This window comes from Scyliorhinus torazame, chromosome 13, assembly GCF_047496885.1.
Source record: "Scyliorhinus torazame isolate Kashiwa2021f chromosome 13, sScyTor2.1, whole genome shotgun sequence".
Taxonomy (NCBI): Eukaryota; Metazoa; Chordata; class Chondrichthyes; order Carcharhiniformes; family Scyliorhinidae; genus Scyliorhinus; species Scyliorhinus torazame.
In genome coordinates, this window is record NC_092719.1 from 203,363,749 (window position 1) to 203,386,874 (window position 23,126).

Sequence of the window (23,126 nt, forward strand, 5' to 3'; positions counted from 1 at the left end):
TGTTTCACTGCCCCGCAGTACCCAAAGCCCAGTCACCAGCGACACTGCATCTTCCTGGTGTGCCAGGTTCATAACCTGGTACTCCCTGTCCTACGTGATTGAAGCACTGTTAGTGTTGGCCATACTCTGCTGTGTAGTGCAGACTATGCACCTCCGCAAATGGAGAAGGAGAGCGTACCGCGCTCGAACCCCGGTATATCGGATCCGATCCCCTATATTCGGTTATGACCAGACCCCCGACCCCCGCGACCTATAACACAATAATAAAGAACATGTACTTGCGCTTTTCTGTAAATAAAAAGATGTACAAAACTTTTCATGAACAAAAAATGTATGATCCTGAGCTTGACTGCCAAGCCAGGAAAGAGTATATTAAATGTTGTGATTGTTGTTGTATGTTTTAGGAAGATAGGATAATGCAATGTTTAGTGAGTATAGTGTATGTAGGTAAAATTAGAGGTTCCAAGTTTTTTTATTTTGTAAATGCATGCCCCTGTCTGACATAGCGCCCTTAGAATGGTTTAGGTAACATTTTTTGTGCATAGCTAGGTTCAGAGCAGTGGCCATGTAGGAGGTGTGTCCCCCGGTCAGGGAACGGAAAGAACAAATTTATGTGATCCTTCACGCTTCGCGTTAGGATCACAAGGAGGCGTGTAGCCACCTAAAATGGCTGATTCCCGATTAATTTGGCCAAACCCCGATGTAAAATGGCGAACTGAAAAGGCTGATGGGAAAATCAGCCAACAGGACTCAAACGGACAGCTGCAGACAGAACAGTGTATTCGGCTCTGGGGAAGTTGGCCCAGACCGATACCTGCGACCATTAGCAGCACATCAACCCAGCCATCTGCAGTTTAATCGGCTATCCCCGGGAACAATTGCTACAAATTAGCAATTGAAAGCCGATCCAGACCTCTCGGCGCCAGCAGTGGCCGAGACAAAGAAAGGTGGACGACCACCCCCCCCCCGATCAAGGAATCGCCCCATTATTGGAGCATATCGAACCCAGTGATTGGGACCAAGTTCAATCACTTGGGGCCAGGGTCAAGGTCCGCCCCGAGAGGCGGGAAGCCCCTGGGAACTATAAAGATAGGGGCCAAGTTCAGATCGACCTTTCTTCTCCTACTCGCAACCTTCGAGACCCTTCGATGAAAGAACAAGTAAGTCTTACTCCAGCGATCGCTACCAGATAGGTGTTCCAGACTATCGACCCGTACCAGCCTTTTTGAATCCCGCAGGCCAGACCCAATTCGATAAACCATTCGTTTCCCTGACCTGGTGGGCCATCACCAAAGTGAAGTATTGGCCTTTAGTGGTAGTTAATAGTCTAGAAGTAGGATTATTGTGTAAGTATTTATTGCTGTATATAATAAATGATCGTTGATTTAACATTTACTAAGCGGTGTGCTGTATTATTAATCATTACTTGAGCTTGAACCACGTGGCGGTATCAGAAAGATACCTGGTGACTCGTGAGCAAAGGTGACAGAATTAGAGCTAATAAAACTAAGGCTAATAAGATCAACAAGGGAAAATGGACAATACTGAGAAAGCAAGCAGGTGCAGGGTTTGTCTGTTGATTGGAGCCGTAGCTCCCAGACAAGACCGATACTGCAAAACCATTAGCATACTAATGAGCCATCCCCAGGGACAAAAGAGAAACATTTAAGTAAACGATACCAAGGCAGACACCCCGGGGCCAGAGGAGACCAGAACAAAACAGGCCAATGGCCACCTAGGAGATGCCCAGCAATCAGGGCACCCACCCCTCTATTGGAGGAAATCGATGGGAACGATTGGGAAACGGCCCAATTAATTGGGGCCAAGTTCAAGGCCCGCCCAAAAGCGCGTGAAGCCCCTTTTGGGTCTCACCAAGGAGAGTTCTGTCCAACAGCAACATCAGAACAAGTAAGCCCAAGGTCACCGCACGCTACGAGACAGACGCTCCTAGCTGTTATTCCATACCAATTCGACCCCAATCCAGACCTGTTATTCCATACCAATTCGACCCCAATCCAGACCTCTCGGCGCCAGCAGTGGCCGAGACAAAGAAAGGTGAACGACCACCCCCCGGTCAAGGAATCGCCCCATTATTGGAGCATATTCCTCCAATATGCCTCAGAACCGAACAACGGCCTTCCTCTGACTGAGTGGGCGCTCGAATCTAAGTATAGGCTTTAGCAGTAGTGATAGTTAGTCTGTCGAGTTTTATGCATGAGTATATTCGACTGTGTGTGTAAATAAATGAGCATTGAGTTTGAACTTACTAACTGGTGTATCGAGTCTTTGATCAGTATTCATATTGGCCGCCATCTTCAGAGCCAAATTAAGAGACACACAATTAAGAACAGGGGTCATAAAATATCTTTGGCTAACAGGGTTAAGGAAAATCCCAAAGCCTTTTATTCGTATATAAGAAGCAAGAGGATAACTAGAGAAAGGATTGGCCCACTCAAAGACAAAAGAGGGAATTTATGCATGGAGTCAGAGGAAATGGGTGAGATTTTTAATGAGTACTTTGTATCGGTATTCACCAAGGAGAGGGACATGACGGATGTTGAGGCTAGAGATGGATGTTTAAATACTCTAGGTCAAGTCGGAAGGGAAAAGTTTTGGGTATTCTAAAGGGCATTAAGGTGGACAAGTCCCCAGGTCCGGATGGGATGTATCCCAGGTTACTGAGGGAAGCGAGGGCCGAAATAGCTGTGGCCTTAACAGATATCTTTGCAGCATCCTTGAGTGCGGGTGAGGTCCCGGAGGACTGGAGAATTGCTAATGTTGTCCCTTTGTTTAAGAAGGGTAGCAAGGATAATCCAGGGAATTATAGACCTGTGAGCTTGAGGTCAGTGGTAGGCAAACTGTTGGAGAAGATACTGAGGGATAGGATCTATTCACATTTGGAAGAAAATAGACTTATCAGTGATAGGCAGCATGGTTTTGTGCAGGGAAGGTCATGTCTTACAAACCTAATAGAATTCTTTGAGGAAGTGACAACATTAATTGATGAGGGAAGGGCTGTAGATGTCATATACATGGACTTCAGTAAGGCGTCTGATAAAGTTTCCCATGGCAGGTTGATGGAAAAAGTGAAGTCGTATGGGGTTCAGGGTGAACTAGCTAGATGGATAAAGAACTGGCTGGGCAACAGGAGACAGAGAGTAGTGGTGGAAGGGAGTGTCTCAAAATGGAGAAAGGTGACTAGTGGTGTTCCACAGGGATCCGTGCTCGGACCACTGTTGTTTGTGATATACAGAAATGATCTGGACGAAGATATAGGTGGCCTGATTAGCAAGTTTGCAGATGATACTAAGATTGGTGGAGTTGCAGGTAGCGAGGAGGACTGTCAGAGAATACAGCAAAATATAGATAGATTAGAGAGTTGGGCAGAGAAATGGCAGATGGAGTTCAATCCAGGTAAATGCGAGGTGATGCATTTTGGAAGATCTAATTCAAGAGCGGACTATACGGTCAATGGAAGAGTCCTGGGGAAAATTGATGTACAGAGAGATCTGGCAGTTCAGGTCCATTGTACCCCGAAGGTGGCAATGCAGGTCGATTGAGTGGTCAAGAAGGCATACAGCATGCTTGCCTTCATCGGACGGGGTATTGGGTACAAGAGTCAGCAGGTCATGTTACAGTTGTATAGGACTTTGGTTAGGCCACATTTGGAATACTGCGTGCAGTTCTGGTCGCCACATTACCAGAAGGATGTGAATGCTTTAGAGAGGGTACAGAGGAGGTTCACCAGGATGTTGCCTGGTATGGAGGGTGCTAGCTATGAAGAAATGTTGAGTAGATTAGGATTGTTTTCATTGGAAAGACGGAGGTTGAGGGGGGACCTGATTGAGGTCTACAAAATTATGAGAGGTATGGACAGGGTGGATAGCAACAAGCTTTTTCCAAGAGTGGGGGTGTCAATTACAAGGGGTCACGATTTCAAGGTGAGAGGGGGAAAGTTTAAGGGAGATGTGCGTGGAAAGTTTTTTACGCAGAGGGTGGTGGGTGCCTGGAATGCTTTGTCAGCGGAGATGGTAGAGGCGGGCACGATAGCATCATTCAAGATGCATCTAGACAGATATATGAACGGGCGGGGAACAGAGGGAAGTAGATCCTTGGAAAATAGGCGACAGATTTAGATAAAGGATCTGGATTGGCGCAGGCTGGGAGGGCCAAAGAGCCTGTTCCTGTGCTGTAATTTTCTTTGTTCTTTGTTCTTTGTTCATGCATCCAAATGAAAGCGGACTCTTTTTTTTATAAGGATCGCCACCCCCTGGGCCCTGCTATCAAATCCTGAGTGGAAAACCTGGCTCACCCGAGCCTTTCAAAGCCGTGTCTGATCTCGCATGTGGGTTGCTTGGAGGAATGTCACCCCACCCGATCCTCTATCCCACCCAAAATAAACAAAGGCCTTAAACTGAGGAAAGATATCCCCACCCCCGCAACCTCCCAGCAATGACTTACTCCATAAAGAAGGATAATCTTAAAAGTAAAACAGAAGAGGAAATTACCCCATCCAAACACCTCCACCATTAACCCAACTCAAAACCTGAACAACATTAACAATAAAAACAATAAAATATTAACATCGCAACCGACCAACCGCCCGTCCGCAGCTCTCAAGCCGAGTCTAGACCACGATATTTGATAAAGTCCTCCGCCTGTTCAGGAGTTTTGAAATAGAAATGTTTTGAGTCAAACGTGACCCTTAATTTCACGGACTACACAACCCCAAAATGCTCTCCTCGATTAAACAGGATGGTCTTCACCTTATTGAAGGCCGCCCATTGTTTCACCAGATCCGTTCCAATGTTATGGTAAACCTTTCCCGTGTTGCCGTCCCAGTTCAGGTTTTGCACTTTCTGGGCCCATTCCAGGACCCGCTCGTTTCTCTGAAAACTATGAAACCGAATGATCACCGCTCAAGGTAGCTCATTCGGTCGTGGTTTGTGCCTCAAGGCCCGATGTGCTCTGTTTCCGGCACAGCAAATACCTCATCACCACTCATCAACTGTGAAAACTTTTCAACAACGTATTCGGTCGGCCTTGCACTCTCAATTCCCTCGGGTAGGGGGGGCAGCACGGTGGTGCAGTGGTTAGCACTGGGACTACGGCGCTGAGGACCCGGGTTCGAATTCTCCCCATGTCCGCGTGGGTTTCACCCCCACAACCCAAAGATGTGCAGGTTAGGTGGATTGGTCACACTAAATTGCCCCATAATTGGAAAAAAAAATAATTGGGTACTCTAAATTTATTTTTAAAAACTCCCTCAGGTAGACCCACCAGCCTCAGGTTCATGCGCCTGGACCTATTTTCTAAATCATCCAGCTTTGCCTCGAGGCCTTTGTTCCTGACGATCACCATTTTGGCCTCCAAGGATGGAAGCCTGTCTTCGTGCTGGGATAAGCCCTCATCCATGTTTTTCAATTAATCCACCTGCACACCAACCGCTTTAGTTGTGATGCACGATCAATTGCACAAAGACTAAAGTTGGGTACAACTGTGGCTTTACTACAGTCAGATGCGTGGCCTCCTGCTGCAGCTGGTGAAATGGCAGGGCGCTGGAGGTCATGCATATTTATACAGTTCTCCGTGGGCGGAGCCAGCCGGCAGGAGCTACCGGCAAACCTGTAGCGCAGGTCCTACCTTACATCTCCTATTACAGTGGTTCACCACATTCACCCCCTGTTAAAATTGAGTCCGGCGGGGGTGACGTGAAACTATATACAATTAGTGCAATTATGTACAGTGGTAGGGAAAGAAAAGTCCATGTTCACGGTCCAGAGTCCGTCAAAGGTTCAGCCGGTCCGGTGCTTTGGTGCTTCGTTGGGCGCGGCATAACGGTGGCGGCGAAGTCGGTGCTGGCGGTGGTGGAGGTGGCACCGATGGCGGTGGTGGCGGTGCTGATGCTGGCCAGTCATCGGGGAACTCCAGTAGCGTGCAGAAGTCCTCTTCGTCCTCTTGTGCGGAAAAGGGGAGGGGGGTAGTCTGGTGGGGTCGATAATGGCGGCGCGGTGGGAGGTGGGGGGGGGGGCGCATTGGTGGGGGGGTGTGTTGGGGTGGAACCTGACGGTGCCAGGTCCCTGAGTGAGACAGTATCTTGGCGTCCGTCGGGGAACTCAACGTAGGCATATTGAGGGTTGGCGTGGCGCAGGTGAACCCTGTCCACCAAGGGGTCCGCCTTGTGGAGTCGGACATGCCTACGGAGAAGGACCGGTCCTGGAGCAGCGAGCCAAGTCGGGAGCGACACCCCGGATGTGGACTTCCTGGGGAAGGTAAAAACACGTTCATGGGGTGTGTTATTAGTGGCGGTGCACAATAGTGACCGGATGGAGTGCAGAGCGTCAGGGAAGACCTCCTGCCAGCGAGAGGCTGGGAGGTTCCTGGACCATAGGGCCAGCTGGACAGCCCTCCAAACCGTCCCATTCTCCCGTTCTACTTGCCCGTTTCCCCGGGGGTTGTAGCTGGTCGTCCTGCTGGAGGCTATATCCCTGCTGAGCAGGAACTGACGCAGCTCATCGCTCATGAATGAGGACCCCCTGTCACTGTGGATGTAGGCGGGGAAACTGAACAGAGCGAAGATGGCGCTGAGGGCCTTGATGACGGTGGCAGACGTCATATCAGGGCATGGGATGGCGAAGGGGAATCTAGAATACTCATCGACCACACTGAGAAGGTACGTGTTACGGTCGGTGGAGGGGAGGGGCCCTTCGAAATCCATGCTGAGGAGTTCAAAGGGGTGGGAAGCCTTCACTAGGCGCACACGGTCCAGCCGGTAGAAGTGCGGCTTGCACTCCGCTCAGACCTGGCAGTCCCTGGTGACTGACCTTACTTCCTTGACGGAGTAGGGCAGATTGCGAACTTTGACCAGATGGTACAATTGAGTGACGCCCGGGTGACAAAGGCTGTCGTGTAGGGCCCGAAGTTGGTTCACTTGTGCGCTGGCACATGTACCTCGGGAGAGGGTGTCTGGGGGCTCGTTGAGTTTACCAGGGCGATACAAGATCTCGTAATTATAGGTGGAGAGCTCGATTCTCCACTGCAAGATTTTATCATTTTTGATCTTGCCCCGCTGTGTGTTATCGAACATGAAGGCTGCCGACCGGTGGTCCGTAAGGAGAGTGAATCTCTTACCGGCCAGGTAATGCCTCCAATGCCGCACAGCTTCAACGATAGCTTGGGCCTCCTTTTCGACGGATGAGTGTCGAATTTCCGAGGCATGAATGGTGCGGGAAAAGAATGCCACGGGTGTGCCTGACTGGTTTAGAGTAGCGGCAAGGGTGATGTCTGAAGCGTTGCTTTCTACTTGGAAAGGCAGTGACTCGTCCACTGCGCGCATCCCGGCCTTGGCGATGTCTGCTCTGATGCGGGCGAAAGCATGTTGTGCCTTGGCCGCAAGGGGGAATTGGGTGGACTGAATGAGTGGGTGGGCCTTGCCCGCATAGTTTGGGACCCTCTGAGCGTAGTAGGAAAAGAACCCCAGGCAGCGTTTGAGGGCCTTGGGGCAGTGGGGGAGGGGAAGTTCCATGAGGGGGTGTATGCGGCGGGGTCGGGCCTGAGAAGTCTGTTTTGGACTATATAGCCGAGAATGGCTAACCGGGTCGTGCTGAACACACACTTCTCTTTGTTGTTGGTCAGGTTGAGAAGAGTGGCAGTGCGGAGGAATTTATCGAGGTTGGCATCGTGGTCCTGCTGGTGATATTATCTAAATACGGAAAGGTGGCCTGCAAACTGTACTGGTCGACCATTCGTTCCATCTCTCTTTGGAAGACCGAGACCCCATTTGTGACACCGAAAGGGACCCAAAAGAAGTGGTAGAGGCGACCGTCCGCCTTGAAGACAGTGTATGGCCGGTCCGACTTCCGGATGGGGAGCTGGTGGTAGGCGGATTTTAGGTCAATTGTTGAGAAGACCCGGTACTGCGCAATCTGATTGACCATATCAGATATGCGTGGAAGGGGGTACGCGTCGAGCTGCGTGTACCGATTGATGGTCTGGCTGTAGTCCACGACCATCCTGTGTTTCTTCCCAGTTTTAACCAGTACCACTTGGGCTCTCGCTGGTCTCGATAATACCCTCCTTAAGCAGCTGCTGGATTTTGGACCTGATGAAGGTCTTGTCCTGGGTGCTGTACCGTCTGCTCCTAGTGGCAACGGGCTTGCAATCCGCAGTTAGATTGGCAAAAATGGAGGGGGGATCGACCTTGAGGGTCGTGAGGCCGCAAACGACCAGCTGTAATAAATTGATGCACGATCAATTGCACAAAGACTAAAGTTGGGTACAACTGTGGCTTTACTACAGTCAGATGCGTGGCCTCCTGCTGCAGCTGGTGAAATGGCAGGGCACTGGAGGTCATGCATATTTATACAGTTCTCCCTGGGCGGAGCCAGCTGGCAGGAGCTACCGGCGAACCTGTAGTGCAGGTCCTACCTTACATCTCCTATTACAGTGGTTCACCACAAGTTGTTTTGCTCAGCTGCTCCCACCGTGGCTTTTAATTGACACCTTCAATTCCTGAGCGTGTTTCTTGAAGTGTTCATCCACTTCTTCACCAAATTTCTTTATTTCTATGGCTACCTCCTCTGTCATCATGTTGAGGGTGTTGGGCAAGAACACTTCCTCTGCCATCTTTGATGCCTCGTTGCCTGGGCTCGATGTTTGTAATTTCACCCCCTCCGCCTATTCTATGTCAATTTCGACATTGCACTCTTTGCGGTCGATTTCTCTGCCGGGCAAGTCCATTTTAAAAAGAAATTCTTCCGAGCGGGTAGATTAGCTCAAAGTGGCCAGAATGCGACTGAGCTTGGCTGACACAGTCACGGTTCAGCTTGTACTTATCTAAGTGAATGTACTCACCTCATATGGAAATGTTTTCTCAAAGGTTTTTCTAAACAGATATGCTTACCCCAAAGAGGAAGGAAATACTGACCTACACACATGCCATATACATACACACACCACACACATGCATACACACACATATATCAACACACATACATACACACACACACATACACACACTAACATACACACACATCACACACATACATACACAAACATATATATATAAACTCATAGACATACACAGAGATATACACACACCACACACACATACATACACACACGCACCATACACATACATACATACACACACCATACACACACATAATCTTTATTAGTGTCACAAGTAGGCTTACATTAACACTGCAATGAAGTTACTGTGAAAATCCCCTAGTAGCCACACTCCGGCGCCTGTTCGGGTACACTGAGGGGGAATTCAGAATGTCCAATTCACCTAACAAGCACGCCTTTCGGGATTTACACACATACACATACATACGCACACATACATGCATACACACACCACATGCACATACATACACACCACACACACACATACATACACACACCACACACAAATACATACACACCACACACATACACGCACATACATACATACACACACATACATACATACGCACGCCACACACACATACATAAACACACAACAAACATACACACACCACATGCACATACATATACACACACCACATGCACATGCACATACATACACACACCACACACATACACACCACACACACATCCATATACACACCACACACATACATACACACACACCACACACAAACATATACATACACACACACCACACATACATACATACACATGCCACACATACGTACACACACCACACACACATACATACACCACACACACACATACATACACACCACACATACATACACACCCACCACACACACATACCAAATACACCTACATACAGACACACACCACACGCATACATACACACACCACATACATACACCACATACATACACACACCACACACACACACATACATACACACCACACACACAGACATACACACACATATACACAGACATACACACACATATACACACCACACACATATACACATACATACATAAACACACCACACACATACTTTTTGTTTTTTATAAATTTGGAATATCCGATTAATTTTATCCAATTAAGGGGCAATTTAGCATGGCCAATCCACCTACCCTGCACATCTTTTGGGTTGTGGGGCGAAACCCACGCAAACACGGGGAGAATGTGCAAACTCCACACGGACAGTGACCCAGAGCCGGGATCGAACCCGGGACCTCGGCGCGTGAGGCAACCGTGCTAACCACTTGCGCCACCGTGTTGCCCTACCACACACATACATACACACACACCCCACATATATACATGCGAGGCATTAAACATGTATCTAAGATAGGGATCATAAGCAATAAATGTAAATCTTGGGTGAGATATGTCTGCACTGTCAATGGGTGGTGATAATGTGTGTGAGGTAGCTGCCACAAGAGGGAGCTGAGTTTTCGTGTTGCAGAGAGGAGAAAGGTTGGGTGCAAAGTCGGCTGGAAGGAGAAAGTGTGCAGCCCAACCCACCGCAGAGAGCCCGCCTCACGTTAGCCGAGGTGGACTGTTCCGCAGCGGCCACGATCCACGCAGCTGCCCCGCAGCCCAGGCAGCACCTAGAGCAAGAAGCCAGGTGAGGGCAGGAGGGACTGGTCCAGGTCCTGCTGCCCGGGCACCCGGCGTTCATACAGCAGCCTGGTGCTGAAACCTTGAACAGTGGGAGGCTTGGCTAACCCGGATCAATCTCTGCTCTCCCCCTTCTTCACACCTGTGGCGCAAGTTACCTGGACGGTTCCGGGACCCACTTCACTTCCCGGATCGCTGAACCCAGGTGAGTCTGCCTCTAACAAACTCCATCAAGAATGTGTCCCCTCCATTCCCGAAGATCCTGAAATGTTCTTGAAGTTGATTAGCAACGAGGACATGAATCAGGCAGAATGCTTACTTTAAAAGTTTACTGAGAACTCCCTACATTCCCAAATCCTCAGGTTAAGTTACAGCCACCCCCCCAAAAAAAAACATTTGAAGACATTCAGAGGGCGAGAGATTGAAAGGTTTACATGAAAGTTTGCCCAATTTAGCAAGGGCCAATTTTATTTTATTTTCCCTGATCTGGTGTTAGTGAAAAAAACTGAAGGGGGAGTGGGGACTGAAAACAACAATTTAAACATGTTGTAAGCTCCTGGAGAGTGTCCATTGAATATTCTTTTACTTTCGTTTGGAATTACACAGTAAGAGAGCCATGAGGAGTGAGAGGAAATTCCAAGTTACAGTCAGCATTCAAGGAATGGACATAGAATCATAAAATCATAGCATTTCCATTGCAGAAGGAGGCCATTCGGCCCATCGAGACTGCAGCAGCTCTTGGAAAGAGCACCCTACTTAAGCCCAGGTTTCCACCCTATCCCCGTAACTCAGTAACCCCACATAGCCTTTTGGACACCAAGGGGCAATTTGGCGTGGCCAACCCACCTAACCTGCACATCTTTGGATTGTGGGAGGAAACCGGAGCACCCGGAGGAAACCCACGCAGGCACGGGGAGAATGTGCAGACTCCGCACAGTCACCCAAGACTAGAATCGAACCTGGGACCCTGCCCCTGTGAGGCAGCAGTGTTAACCAGTGTGCCGCCCGTTACTATCTGTAAACGACTCCCCTGGCAGCAATCTGTCTGTCTTTTTTTTCAGCAGTCACAGACGCTGATTCTCCGTCCCTTCACACCGGCGGGATTCTCCGAGATCGCTTTGGAGATTGGCGATTTGGCTGGGCACCAGATTCTCCGTCCTCTCTGGGAGCGGCGGTGAGCTGGCGTTATCCCCAGATCTCCCCCTCCCTCCCTCTGGCAGAGTAACACTGGTTGTCTTAATCTTTGTCAAACAACTCGGATCCTGTTTTACTGAGAATGATGTGTGGGCATTTTGCGAATAGATGCCTGGTGGTTTGTGTTGGTTTGTCTGAACAATATGTGACCCCTTTAGACCATTGGCTATTTCTCATTCCTCTGCGTCTCTCCTGGTGAAAGTTTAAAAAAATAAATTTAAGAGTACCCAATTTTGTTTTCCAATTAAGGGGCACTTTAGCGTGGCCAATCTGTACATCTTTGGGATGTGGGGGTGAAACCCACACAGACACGGGGAGAATGTGCAAACTCCACACAGACAGTGACCCGGGGCCGGGATCGAACGCAGGTCCTCGGCGCTGTGAGGCAGCAGTGCTTTCAAAAAAAATTTAGAGTGCCCAATTCATTTTTTCCAGTTAAGGGGCAATTTAGCGTGTCCAATCCACCGAACCTGAACAACATTGGGTTGTGGGGGCGAAACCCACGCAAACACGGGGAGAAGGTGCAAACCCCACACGGACAGTGACCCAGAGCTGGGATCGAACCTGGGACCTCGGCGCTGGGAGGCAACAGGGCTAACCCACTGCGCCACCGCCCTGCCCGAGGCAGGAGTGCTAACCATTGCGCCACCGTGCTGTCCGCTCCTGGTGAAAGTTAATCTGAATTTCCAGTTACAAACGGCTGTATCGTGACAATAAAACTTTGCGTGATAGGATGATTTTTCTGTTCACATAACAACTGGAAATCAAGATCAGAATTCACTCTGTTAAGTCAAAGAATAAAGGAAATATCTTGTATAACTCTTTAACAGTTGGGGTGGTATGTGGCAATGATTTGGAAAATAGAATAACCATGTGAGTGAGCTTCTTCCCTCTGTTGTGTTTATAATTGAACGGTTTGCAAATTTATGCTTTTTCCTGCTACTGTCAGTTAGTGGGATGTTTAAAGTCTTTTTATTGCAGAAGTCGTTGGTTGCGAGATGCGTGGTTTGTGCCTTTAACCTATCGCAGGAATTCCAGTTCTATTTTAGTCCAAATCCAGGCACAACGAGCAGATGTTGCACAATTGTGCAATACTGTACATTTCACAAACTGGCATGCTGCAGTGGTGACTGTATATTTTTACACTCTGTTTGTATGCATCTGCCTGCTGAGGAGGTGTGCCTATGTTTTCTGTCTTTTCCTGCCAAGTTTCTTTCCTGTCCTGTGAGATTTAATTCCATGTTAGTATACAGCTCCACAGCCCGCAGCTCTCTCGGGCGGGACTTCCACCCAGGCTGGGGTGCAAGCCCCAACCTGAAATAATTAAGGCTGCTCCCAGCATAAAATGGTTGTGGAGCAGCTGACTTTTAGGTTGTTGGGGGCCGGGGGTGGGGTGGGGGTGGGGTGGGGGTGGGGGGGGAGGGGGTGGTGGAGGGCTGACTACCAACTTTTCAGCCAGGGGTGAGGAGAAGAAGGGAATATGGTGCCTCATAAAATCCAACCCATGAACTGCTCCTGTGCACAACAAAATTTCATATTTTGAGACTTTTACTGTAACAAACTAAAATCACCATTGACTAAACATTACTTAGTAGGCATCTAATATCTTGCCATGTTCATACATCGCACCACATTCTCAGCAGACATCATCTTATGCATAATGTTCCAAACTTCTGGGAGTTTTAACCTGGTGTTGGTCGCTACACTGAAGATTTGGGGACAATTTCGGCAACACTTTAAATTAGCGGCAGTATTGAACTTGGTGCCGATGTGCGCAAACCAGATGTCCCAACTGGCAAGATTAGATGCTAGGTTTAGGGGCTGGGAGGACAAAGGGGTGAAAGGAATGAGAAATTTGTTTTTGGAGGGGCGGTTTGCGAGCTTGGAGGAGTAGTTAGAGAAGCTTGGGCAGTCCGAATCTTTGAGGTTTACACAGGTTTGTGACTTTGCGAGGAAGAGTTTTCCGATGTTTCTGGTAGTGCCACCATTGTCGATGCTGGAGAGGGTTCTGTCACTTGCGGGGACGGAGGGGCGGAGTACTTTGGGAATATACAGGAGGATCTTGGAGGAGTATACTGTATCACTGGAGGGGGTTAAGGTTAAGTGGGAGGAGGAGTTGGGGGTGGAATTGGAGAAAGGGGTGTGGTGTGAAACGCTGCGAAGGGTGAATGCCAAATTTTTGTCTGCGAGACTTGGGCTTATACAGTTAAAGGTGGTACACAGGGTGCAACGAATAAGGTCTAGGATGAGTCAGCTGTTTATGAGAGTGGAGGTCAAGTGTGAGCGGTGTGGGTGGAGCCCGGCCAGCCATGAACACATGTCCTGGTCACACCCTGGGCTGGCGAGGTTTTGAGTCTCCTTCTTCAGCACCAGGTTGCCGATTCTAACCATTGATTTGGAGCCCAGTCCCTTAGGGGCCGTATTCAGGGTGTCGGGCCTGCCGGAGTTCCAGACTGGCGCGGGAGCGGATGTCCTAGCCTTCGCTATGCTGATTGCTCGCACACGGTTTCTGTCGGGGTGGAGGTCAGCTTCGCCACCCTGTGCCTCAGTGTGGCTGGGGGAACCTCATGGAGATTTTGCACCTCGAGAAAGTCAAGTCCACCACGAGTGGGGGGGGGCCTATTGAGCTGCTCCACAAAAGATGGCCACCATTTATTTTGTACTTTCGAGGGCTGGTCACCGTGTAGCTATTGGGGAGGGTGGGGTCGGGGTTTTTGGTGGCGGGGGATGGGGGGCGACACTGTTTTCTTCTTTGTTTTTCTGTTTTATTATCAAGTATTTATCAAAAAGGGGAAATAAAAATATTTGTAAAAGTACATTAGAATTAGTAAACACCTCGTTGGATTTAAAATTCTCATGCAGTGAACCGTTGTGGATTTTCTTTACAGTTTTCTTTCTATGTTGGTCTCCATGCGCTGATCCTTGCTTGACTGGCCCTGTTCCCCTGCCTTGATGGAAAAATGGGCTGAGGGAAACCAGGGTCTGCACCTCCTTCCTAGCTGCGACTCACAGCAGCCAGCCTGCAATGCAAACAGGTTTAACTGCTTTGGCTGTGGAATACTGCAGGTAAACCCCGGAGAGAGAGAAAATATGACACGAGGGCGAGTCTGTCTGCTGACTTGATCATGTTCCTTTCGAATTGTTGGAGCAGACTTTTCAAACTCTCTGCCCTCCTCCAGTCCTGGCCTCTTATTTATTCTTTTCACACGATGTAGGCATCGCTGACAAGTGCTGCATTAATTGCCTCTCCCTAATAGGGTCGCCAACCCTCCAGGATTGTCCTGGAGTCTCCAGTCATTGAAGACCAATCTCCAGGACACTGCTGTGTGTAGCCTGGGAGAGAAATCATCGGGATGTTAATAAAGTTGGAGGTCCAGTAGTGCAGTGGTTAGCACTATTGCTTCGCAGTGCCAAGGACCCGGGTTCGATTACACCCTTAGGTAGGGTGCCCTCTCAGGGGCCAGTGTAGACCCTATGGGCCGAATGGCCTCCTTCTGCACTGTAAATTCTATAATTCTATGGTTGACTTTGGCACATTCTCTTCAGTTACAGAAATATTGAAAATTGGGTGGGGCGGGTGTGGGGGTGCCGGGGGCGGGGGGGGGGGGGCAAACTGTTTGGCTGACAGTCAAACACATCCAATTGGCTAATGAGTCTTTTTTGCGTTGGAAGGCAATATGCCATAAGGATGGCTGTATTGTCCGACTTAATGGCTGGATCATGGGGGCACATGTGATGAAACCTCCAGGAATAAGCGTAATCACAGTTGGCGACCCTATTTGGCCTTGATAAAGCGGTGGTGAGCTGCCTTCTTGAACCGCTGCTGTCCGTGTGGCGTAGGTACATCCACAGTGCTGTTAGGAAGTGCATCATAATTCCTTCGCAGCGTGTCTTCAGCTGCCTCGGCCCTAAGCTCTGGTAGTCCCTCAGTAAACTCCTCTTCCCCCCTCCCCCATCCACATTCTCACCCCACCCGCCTCCCTTCCTTAAAACACAAATGGAGCAAGACCGGGACAACATTCAGGCTTGGGCTGCTAAGTGACAAGCAACATTTGCGCTACCGAAGTGCGAGCCAATGAACATCCCCAACAAGGGAGAATCCAACCATTTCCCATGACACTCAATGGTGTTAACATTGTTCAATCTCTCTTTATCAACATCCTGGGGGTTATCATTGACTCGAATCTGATCTAGTCCAGCTGTATGTATTGAGCTCAAAGGGACAGTCACACCGTCAGGAGAGTACCAGAAATCCCCAAATAATGCAAGGGAGTTCGGAGAGCAAATACGTCAACACATTTCTGAGTGCAAAAACAACAGGGCAGTAATAGTTTGGGACTTTGACAACCCTGATATCAACTGGGATATAGACAGTGGGCATAAAATTCTTGAACTGAATTCAAGAGAACTTTTTCAACCAGCCCGTAAGAAGCCCAGTGAGAGGAGGTACAATTCTAGATTTAGTCTGAGGAACTGAAACTGGGCAATAGATTATCATAGAATTTACAGTGCAGAAGGAGGCTATTCGGCCCATCAAGTCTGCAACGGCTCTTGGAAAGAGCACCCCACCCAAGGTCAACACCTCCCCCCTATCCCCATAACCCAGTAACCCCACCCAACACTACGGGCAATTTTGGACACTAAGGGCAATTTATCATGGCCAATCCACCTAATCTGCACATCTTTGGACTGTGGGAGGAAACCGGAGCACCCGGAGGAAACCCACACACACACGGGAAGGACGTGCAGACTCCGCACAGACAGTGACCCAAGCCGGAATCGAACCTGGGACCCTGGAGCTGTGAAGCAATTGTGCTAACCACTGTGCTACTGTGCTGCCCAAAGTGGATAAAGTAGCAGGTGGGACCATTTGGGAGATAATGACCATGATAGAGTTAGATTGAGCATCATTATGGAAAAGGACAAAGATAGAACAGGAGTAAAAGTTCTGAAGACAAATTTTGCAAAAACGTCAGAGGTGACCTGCCGGATGTTGGCTGGATACAGCTAATAGAAAGCAAAGCAGCATCAAATCAGTGTGAGGCATTCAAAAGCAAGATTCTACAGGCACAGTGTAGGCATATCCCAAAAATGAAAAAAGGGTGGAACTGCCGAATCTGGAGCCCTTTGGTTAAGGTAAAGCAGGAAAAGAAAACTAGCTTGTAACAGTCACAAATAGTTTAATACTATAGAAAACCTCGGGGAGCTTGAAAGTGCAGGGGTGAAATAAAAGAGGAAATTAGGACCAAAGCAAGGATACAAAATAATTGGTAGGTAAAGTCAAAGAAAGCTCAAAGATGTTTCACCAGTACATTAAGAGAAAGCGAATAACTAAGTAAAAGATAGGCCGATCAGAGATGTACATGGTAACTGGTGCATTGATGCAGAAGATATGGGTAGGGTTCCCAATGAACACTTTGTCTCTGGCTTTACTAAGGAGAGATGATGCAGACATTCTAGTTAAACGGGAGGAGTATGACATTTTAGATATAATCAGCATTATGAGGGAAGAAGTACCGGAGGGACTGACATGCTTGAAAGTGGATAAATCTCCAGGGCTGGATGGATTGCATCCCAGGCTGTTGAAGGAAGCCAGGAAGGAAATAACAGATCATTTTCCAACCCTCACTCGATACTGGTGAGGTACTAGAGGATTGGAGGGCTGTTAAAGTTGTACCATTATTTAAAAAGGGGGCAAGGGATAGGCCTGAAAATGTATAGGCCATTCAGTCTGACTTTGTGTTGGAATCAATTCTGAGAGACAGGATAAAATGGCATTTAGAATGAATAGTCAGCATGGTTTTAGTTTGTGGAAGATTGCGCCTTACTCATTTCATCATGTTTTTTGAGGAAGTAACAAAAGAGGATTGACGAGGGAGGTGCAGTGAATGTTGTATATAAAGTTTTTAACAAGACGATGGCGGAGGCGGCAGAGACCCCCTCCACTGCGCATGCGTGGGGATGCCGTGAGCAGCCGCTGACGCTCCCGCGCATGCGCCGCCTGGCAATGTCATTTCCGCGCCAGCTGGCGGGGCACCAAAGGCCTTTCCCGCCAGCTGGCGGGGCGGAAATCAGTCCGGCGGGGGCCTAGCCCCTCAAGGTTAGGGCTCGGCCGCTCAAGATGCGGAGGATTCCGCACCTTTGGGGCGGCGCGATGCCGGACTGATTTGCGCCGTTTTTGGCGCCGGTCGGCGGACATCGCGCCGATTACGGAGAATTTCACCCAAGGAGTGGGATTCTCCGTCCGTTAATTGCAGCGGAATTCTCGGGTCCCATTGCAGTGAGCGAGAGATTTGGCTCACAGCGATAGCGGAGCAGGCTCGCAATGGGGAATCCTGGTGCTCGTAATGGAGAATCCTATTGCTCGTAATGGAGAATCCTGGTGCTCGCAATAGAGAATCCTGGTGCAAGTATAGTTTTAAGTGTGTTTAATTTAATGTTTTTGTGCCTGGAAGCAAAAGCTAGGGAATATGCAGTAAATGGGAGGATATTGATAGAGAAAAAATGAGATCTTGAAATACATGTCCACAGGTCCCTGAAGGTGGCAAGACAGGTGATAAGATGATTAAAAAAAATATGGACTGCTTTATCTTATTGGATGAGGTATTTGATAGAAAAGCAGGGATGCAATGTTTAGAATCCATAGAATCTGTTCAATGTAGAAGGAGGCCATTTGGCTCAGCGGGTCTGCACCGATCCTCTGACAGAACGCGCTACCTAGGCCCCCTCGCAATCTCCACAACCCTGTAACACCAACTAACCCACACATCATTGGACACTAAGCGGAAATTTTAGCATAGCCAGTCCACCTAACCTGCACATCTTTGGACTGTGGGAGGAAACCGGAGCACTTGGAGAAAACCCACGCAGACACGGGGAGAACGCGCAGACTCCACACAGACAGTCACTCAAGACCGCAATTGAATCTGGGTCCCTGATGCAGTGAGGCAGAAGTGCTAACCACTATGCTGCCCTATGAACTGTGTAAAATGCTGGTTGGGCCACAGCTAAAGTTTTATTTTTGTTTGTTTCCAAAATTTTTTTTTTTCTTTAAAAAAAAATAAATTTAGAGAACCCAATTCTTTTTTTTTCCAATTAAGTGGCAATTTACCGTGGCCAATCCACCTAACCTGCACATTTTTGGGTTGTGAGGGTGAAACCCACGCAGACACGGGGAGAATCTGCAAACTCCACACAGACAGTGATCCGGGGCCGGGATCGAACCCAGGTCCTCAGCGCCTCAGGAAGGACATGATTACTCTGGAGAGAAGATTTTTAAGACTGTGGCCAGGGCTTGAAAGTTGCAGCTATGAGGAGAGATTGGATAGGCAAAGATTGTTTTCCTTAGAACAGAGGAGGCAAAGTGTTGACCGAATTGAGGTATACAAAATTATGAGGGGCTCAAAGGAAAGAATTGTTTTCCCTAGCTGAGGGGGCAATTACCAGGGGGCACAGATTTAAGGTGATTGGTAGAAGGATGAGAAAGACAAGAGGAGAACCTTTTTCACCCAGAGGATGGTGGGCCTTGAATTCATTGCCCGAATTGATGTTTCGAGCTGAAATGCTCAACTCATTTAAAAGGTACCTGGATCTGCATCTGAATTGCTGTAACTTGCAAGCCAATGGATCAGGTGCTGGAAAGTGGCTGGAATCTTGGGCGGGATTCTCCGACCCCCCGCCGGGTCGGAGAATCGCTGGGGGCTGGCGTGAATCCCACCCCGCTGGATGCCGAATTCTCCGGCACCGGAGATTCGGCGGGGGCGGGAATCGCGCCGCGCCGGTTGGCAGGCCCCCCCCCGGCGATTCTCCGGCCCGGATGGGCCGAAGTCCCGCTGCTGGAATGCCTGTCCCGCCGGCGTGGATTAAACCACCTCTCTTACCGGCGGAACAAGGCGGCGCGGGGGGCTCCGGGGTCCTGGGGGAGGCGTGGGGCGATCTGGCACCAGGGGGTGCCCCCACGGTGGCCTGGCCCGCGATTGTGGCCCACCGATCCTCGGGCGGCCCTGTGCCGTGGGGGCACTCTTTTCCTTCCGCCTTCGCCACGGTCTCCACCACAATGCGGAGGCGGAAGAGACCCCCCCTCCACTGTGCATGCGCGGGGATGCCGTGAGCGGCTGCTGACGTTCCCGCGCATGCGCCGCCCGGCAATGTCATTTCCGCACCAGCTGGCGGGGCACCAAAGGCCTTTCCCGCCAGCTGGTATGGCGGAAATCAGTCCAGCGCGGGCCTAGCCACTTAAGGTTAGGGCTCGGCCGCTCAAGATGCGGAGGATTCCGCACCTTTGGGGCGGCGCGATGCCGGACTGATTTGCGCCGTTTTTGGCGCTGGTCAGTGGACATCGCGCCGATACCGGAGAATCTCGCCCCTTTTTTCTCTCTCTTTTTATTGGCTGCTGCAAACATGATGGGCGCGATTCCCCCCCCCCCCCACCCCGGGTTGGAGAATCGGCGGGGCATCGCGCGAATCGCGTCACGCCGACCTGACCCCTGCACGCGATTCTCCCACCCGCCGGAAACCAGCGCCACGCGAATCGCGCCGGGCCGCTCGGAGAATCGCTGCAAACGGCGAGCGGCGATTCTCCGGCCCGGATGAGCCAGGCGGCCGCTCCGACACGACAGGGTCCCGCCGGCGCCGTCCACCACTGGTCGCTGCCGGCGGGAACTCTGCGGGAACGCTCGGGGAGGCCTGTGGGGGGGGAGGAGGGAGCTCCTTCACCCGGGGGGGCCTCCGAAGGGGTCTGGCCCACGATCGGGGTCCACCGACCGGCGGGCAGGCCTCTGCTCCCTACCCCCCCGGCCTACATTCCACTGCGGCCGGCCCCTGAACACCCACGCCATATTGCGTCGGAGCCGGCGCGCGCAAGAAGTTCCCCGCGCATGCGCAGGCTGGCACGGCCCAACTGTGCATGTGCGAGTTGGCGCGGTGGGACACTGGAGCGGCGTGAACCGCTCCAGCGCTGTGCTGGCTCCCTGTGGGGACCAGACTAGGTCGTGCCCGGGCCCTGTTCGCGCCGTTGTGAAACGCAACAGCGTTCATGATGGCGCGGACACTTAGTCCCGGGAGCGGAGAATCCCGCCCCAAGTGTTAAATTGCCTCTTTCTGTGCCATAACATTTCCAGGGTTCTATATAAATACTGTGGCTACAAGAGCAGGTCAGAGGCGAGGAATCCTTTGGCGAGTAAGTCACTTCCTGACTCCCCACAGCTTGCCCACTATCTACAAGCCACAAGTCAGGAGTGTGATGGCATACTCTCCACTTGCCTCGATGAGTGCAGCTCCAATAATACCAAAGAGTCTTAACACCATCCAGCCCCCTTGATTGACACCCCATCCACCACCTTCAACATTCATGCACATTGCCGGTAGTGTGCACTGTGCACAGGATGCACTGCAGCCGCTCGCCAAGTCTCCTTTGACAGCACCTTCCAAACCTGCGACCTGTAGCACCTCGAAGGACAAATGCAACATCATCGCCTCTAATCAACACACCATCGAGACTTGAATATATATTGCTTTTCCGTCACTGTCACTGGGTCAGAATTCTGGAACTCCCTTCCTAGCAGCACCTAGGCCACCTAGCCTGCAGTGTTTCATGAAGGCAGATCACCAGTGCCTCCTTGTGGACAATTAGGGATGGGCAATAAAAATATTGTCCTAACCAGCGACGGCTTCTTGACCCTTCCATTAGTGGATACAGCCTCTCCCCATCCACTCTGTCCAGGTCATAGTATTTACAGTGCAGAAGGAGGCCATTCGGCCCAGCGAGTCTGCACCGGCCCTTGGAAAGAGCACCCCACTTAAGCCCACTCCTCCACCCTATCCCCGTAACCTTTTGGACACTAAGGGCAATTTATCACGGCCAATCCACCTAACCTGCACTTCTTTGGACTGTGGGAGGAAACCGGAGCACCCGGAGGAAACCCACGCAGACATGGGGAGAACGTGCAGACTCCGCACAGACAGTTACCCAGGCCGGGAATCAAACCTGGGACCCTGGAGCTGTGAAGCAACTGTGCTAACCACTGTGCTACTGTACCCCCTCCCCCATCCCTCATGATCTTAAACAAAACACCATCAAATTTCCTCCAAACCCTCTTCCCTCGAAGCGAAAGCGCCCCAGCCTCTCCAATGAATCCACCCCAGTCTTTCATTCCTGGACCCATTCCCGCAAATCTCCTTTAGTCTTTGACTTCAGTCAGATTTTCTAATGAGGCATCTCATTAGAATGCAGCCTCTCCTAATGGCGTTACATGGAGTAGGGATTTAATATTTCCACAAATGTTCAACCGCAGAACTGTTATAGAATGAGGCTGTGATTCATGCACCAGAATGCGATGCTTGTTGTCTGGGCAGGCAGTTACAAGGGCAGCAAAATAGGGCGTGGTTATTATTGTATCTCCCTTCCAATCAACCAATCGTGTACAGTTCTGAAAGGGAAGAGTCAGGCAGATATGGAAAGGGGACTCAGATTGAAATGACTTAGCTTTTAATGAGCGACTCTGCAATCAGGCCTTTGATAGACCAGACAGTCACAATTAACATTCCTTATCTGACCCATGTTGTCACAAGAAAGATTTACAGTATATATAGCGCCCTTCACAACTGAAAGACATCCCAAAATGCTTTACAGCCATTGATGAATTTTTGGCAGCTGGGGAATTTAAATTTAGTTCAGAAATAACCCTGGAATTAACATAGGGGGTAACAGAGATGGTGACCATGTAATTGCTGAATTCTTGTACAAACATAGCTGGCTCAGTAATGTCCTTTCGGGGAGGAAATCTGCCAACCTTTCCCAGGCCTGGCCTGTCTTCTATTTGACTCTAAATCCATAGCAATGTGATTGACTCTTAACTGCACTGTGAAGGGGAGCCCATTTAACCAAGGGCAATTTGGGTTGGGTAATAAATGCTGGCAGGTCGACTTTTTGTGAATAAATATTGCTCATTGTTTGGTGCATTCACATCCTTGCATTCAGAATTTGTGCATTTGTGTGTGCGTGTGCATGCGTTTTGGGGTGTGTGTGCGTGCATTTTGGGGTGTGTGCGTGTGCATTTTGGAGTGTGTGCGTGCGTTTTGGGGTGTGTGCGTGTGCGGTTTGGGGTGTGTGTGTGCGTTTTGGGGTGTGTGTGCGTTTTGGGGTGTGTGCATGCGTTTTGGGGTGTGCGCGTGCGTTTTGGGGTGTGTGAGTGTGCGTTTTGGGGTGTGTGTGTGTGTGCGTTTTGGGGTGTGTGTGTGCGTTTTGGCGTGTGTGCGTTTTGGCGTGTGTGTGCGTGCGTTTTGGGGTGTGTGAGTGCGTTTTGGGGTGTGTGCGTGTGCGTTTTGGGGTGTGTGTGTGCGTTTTGGGGTGTGTGTGCGTTTTGGGGTGTGTGCGTGCA

General features: G+C 50.0%; 1 protein-coding gene across 1 annotated transcript in view; it reads left to right on the forward strand.

The window, feature by feature from the left end:
- Positions 1-10,470: 10,470 nt before the first annotated feature.
- The window catches only part of mst1rb (macrophage stimulating 1 receptor b), a 173,931-nt gene continuing 161,275 nt past the window's right edge, over positions 10,471-23,126 (forward strand). The window contains exon 1 of the mRNA XM_072472923.1: positions 10,471-10,759. The gene's annotated coding sequence lies outside the window, so the exon portion shown is untranslated. The remainder of the gene's footprint in view (positions 10,760-23,126) is intronic.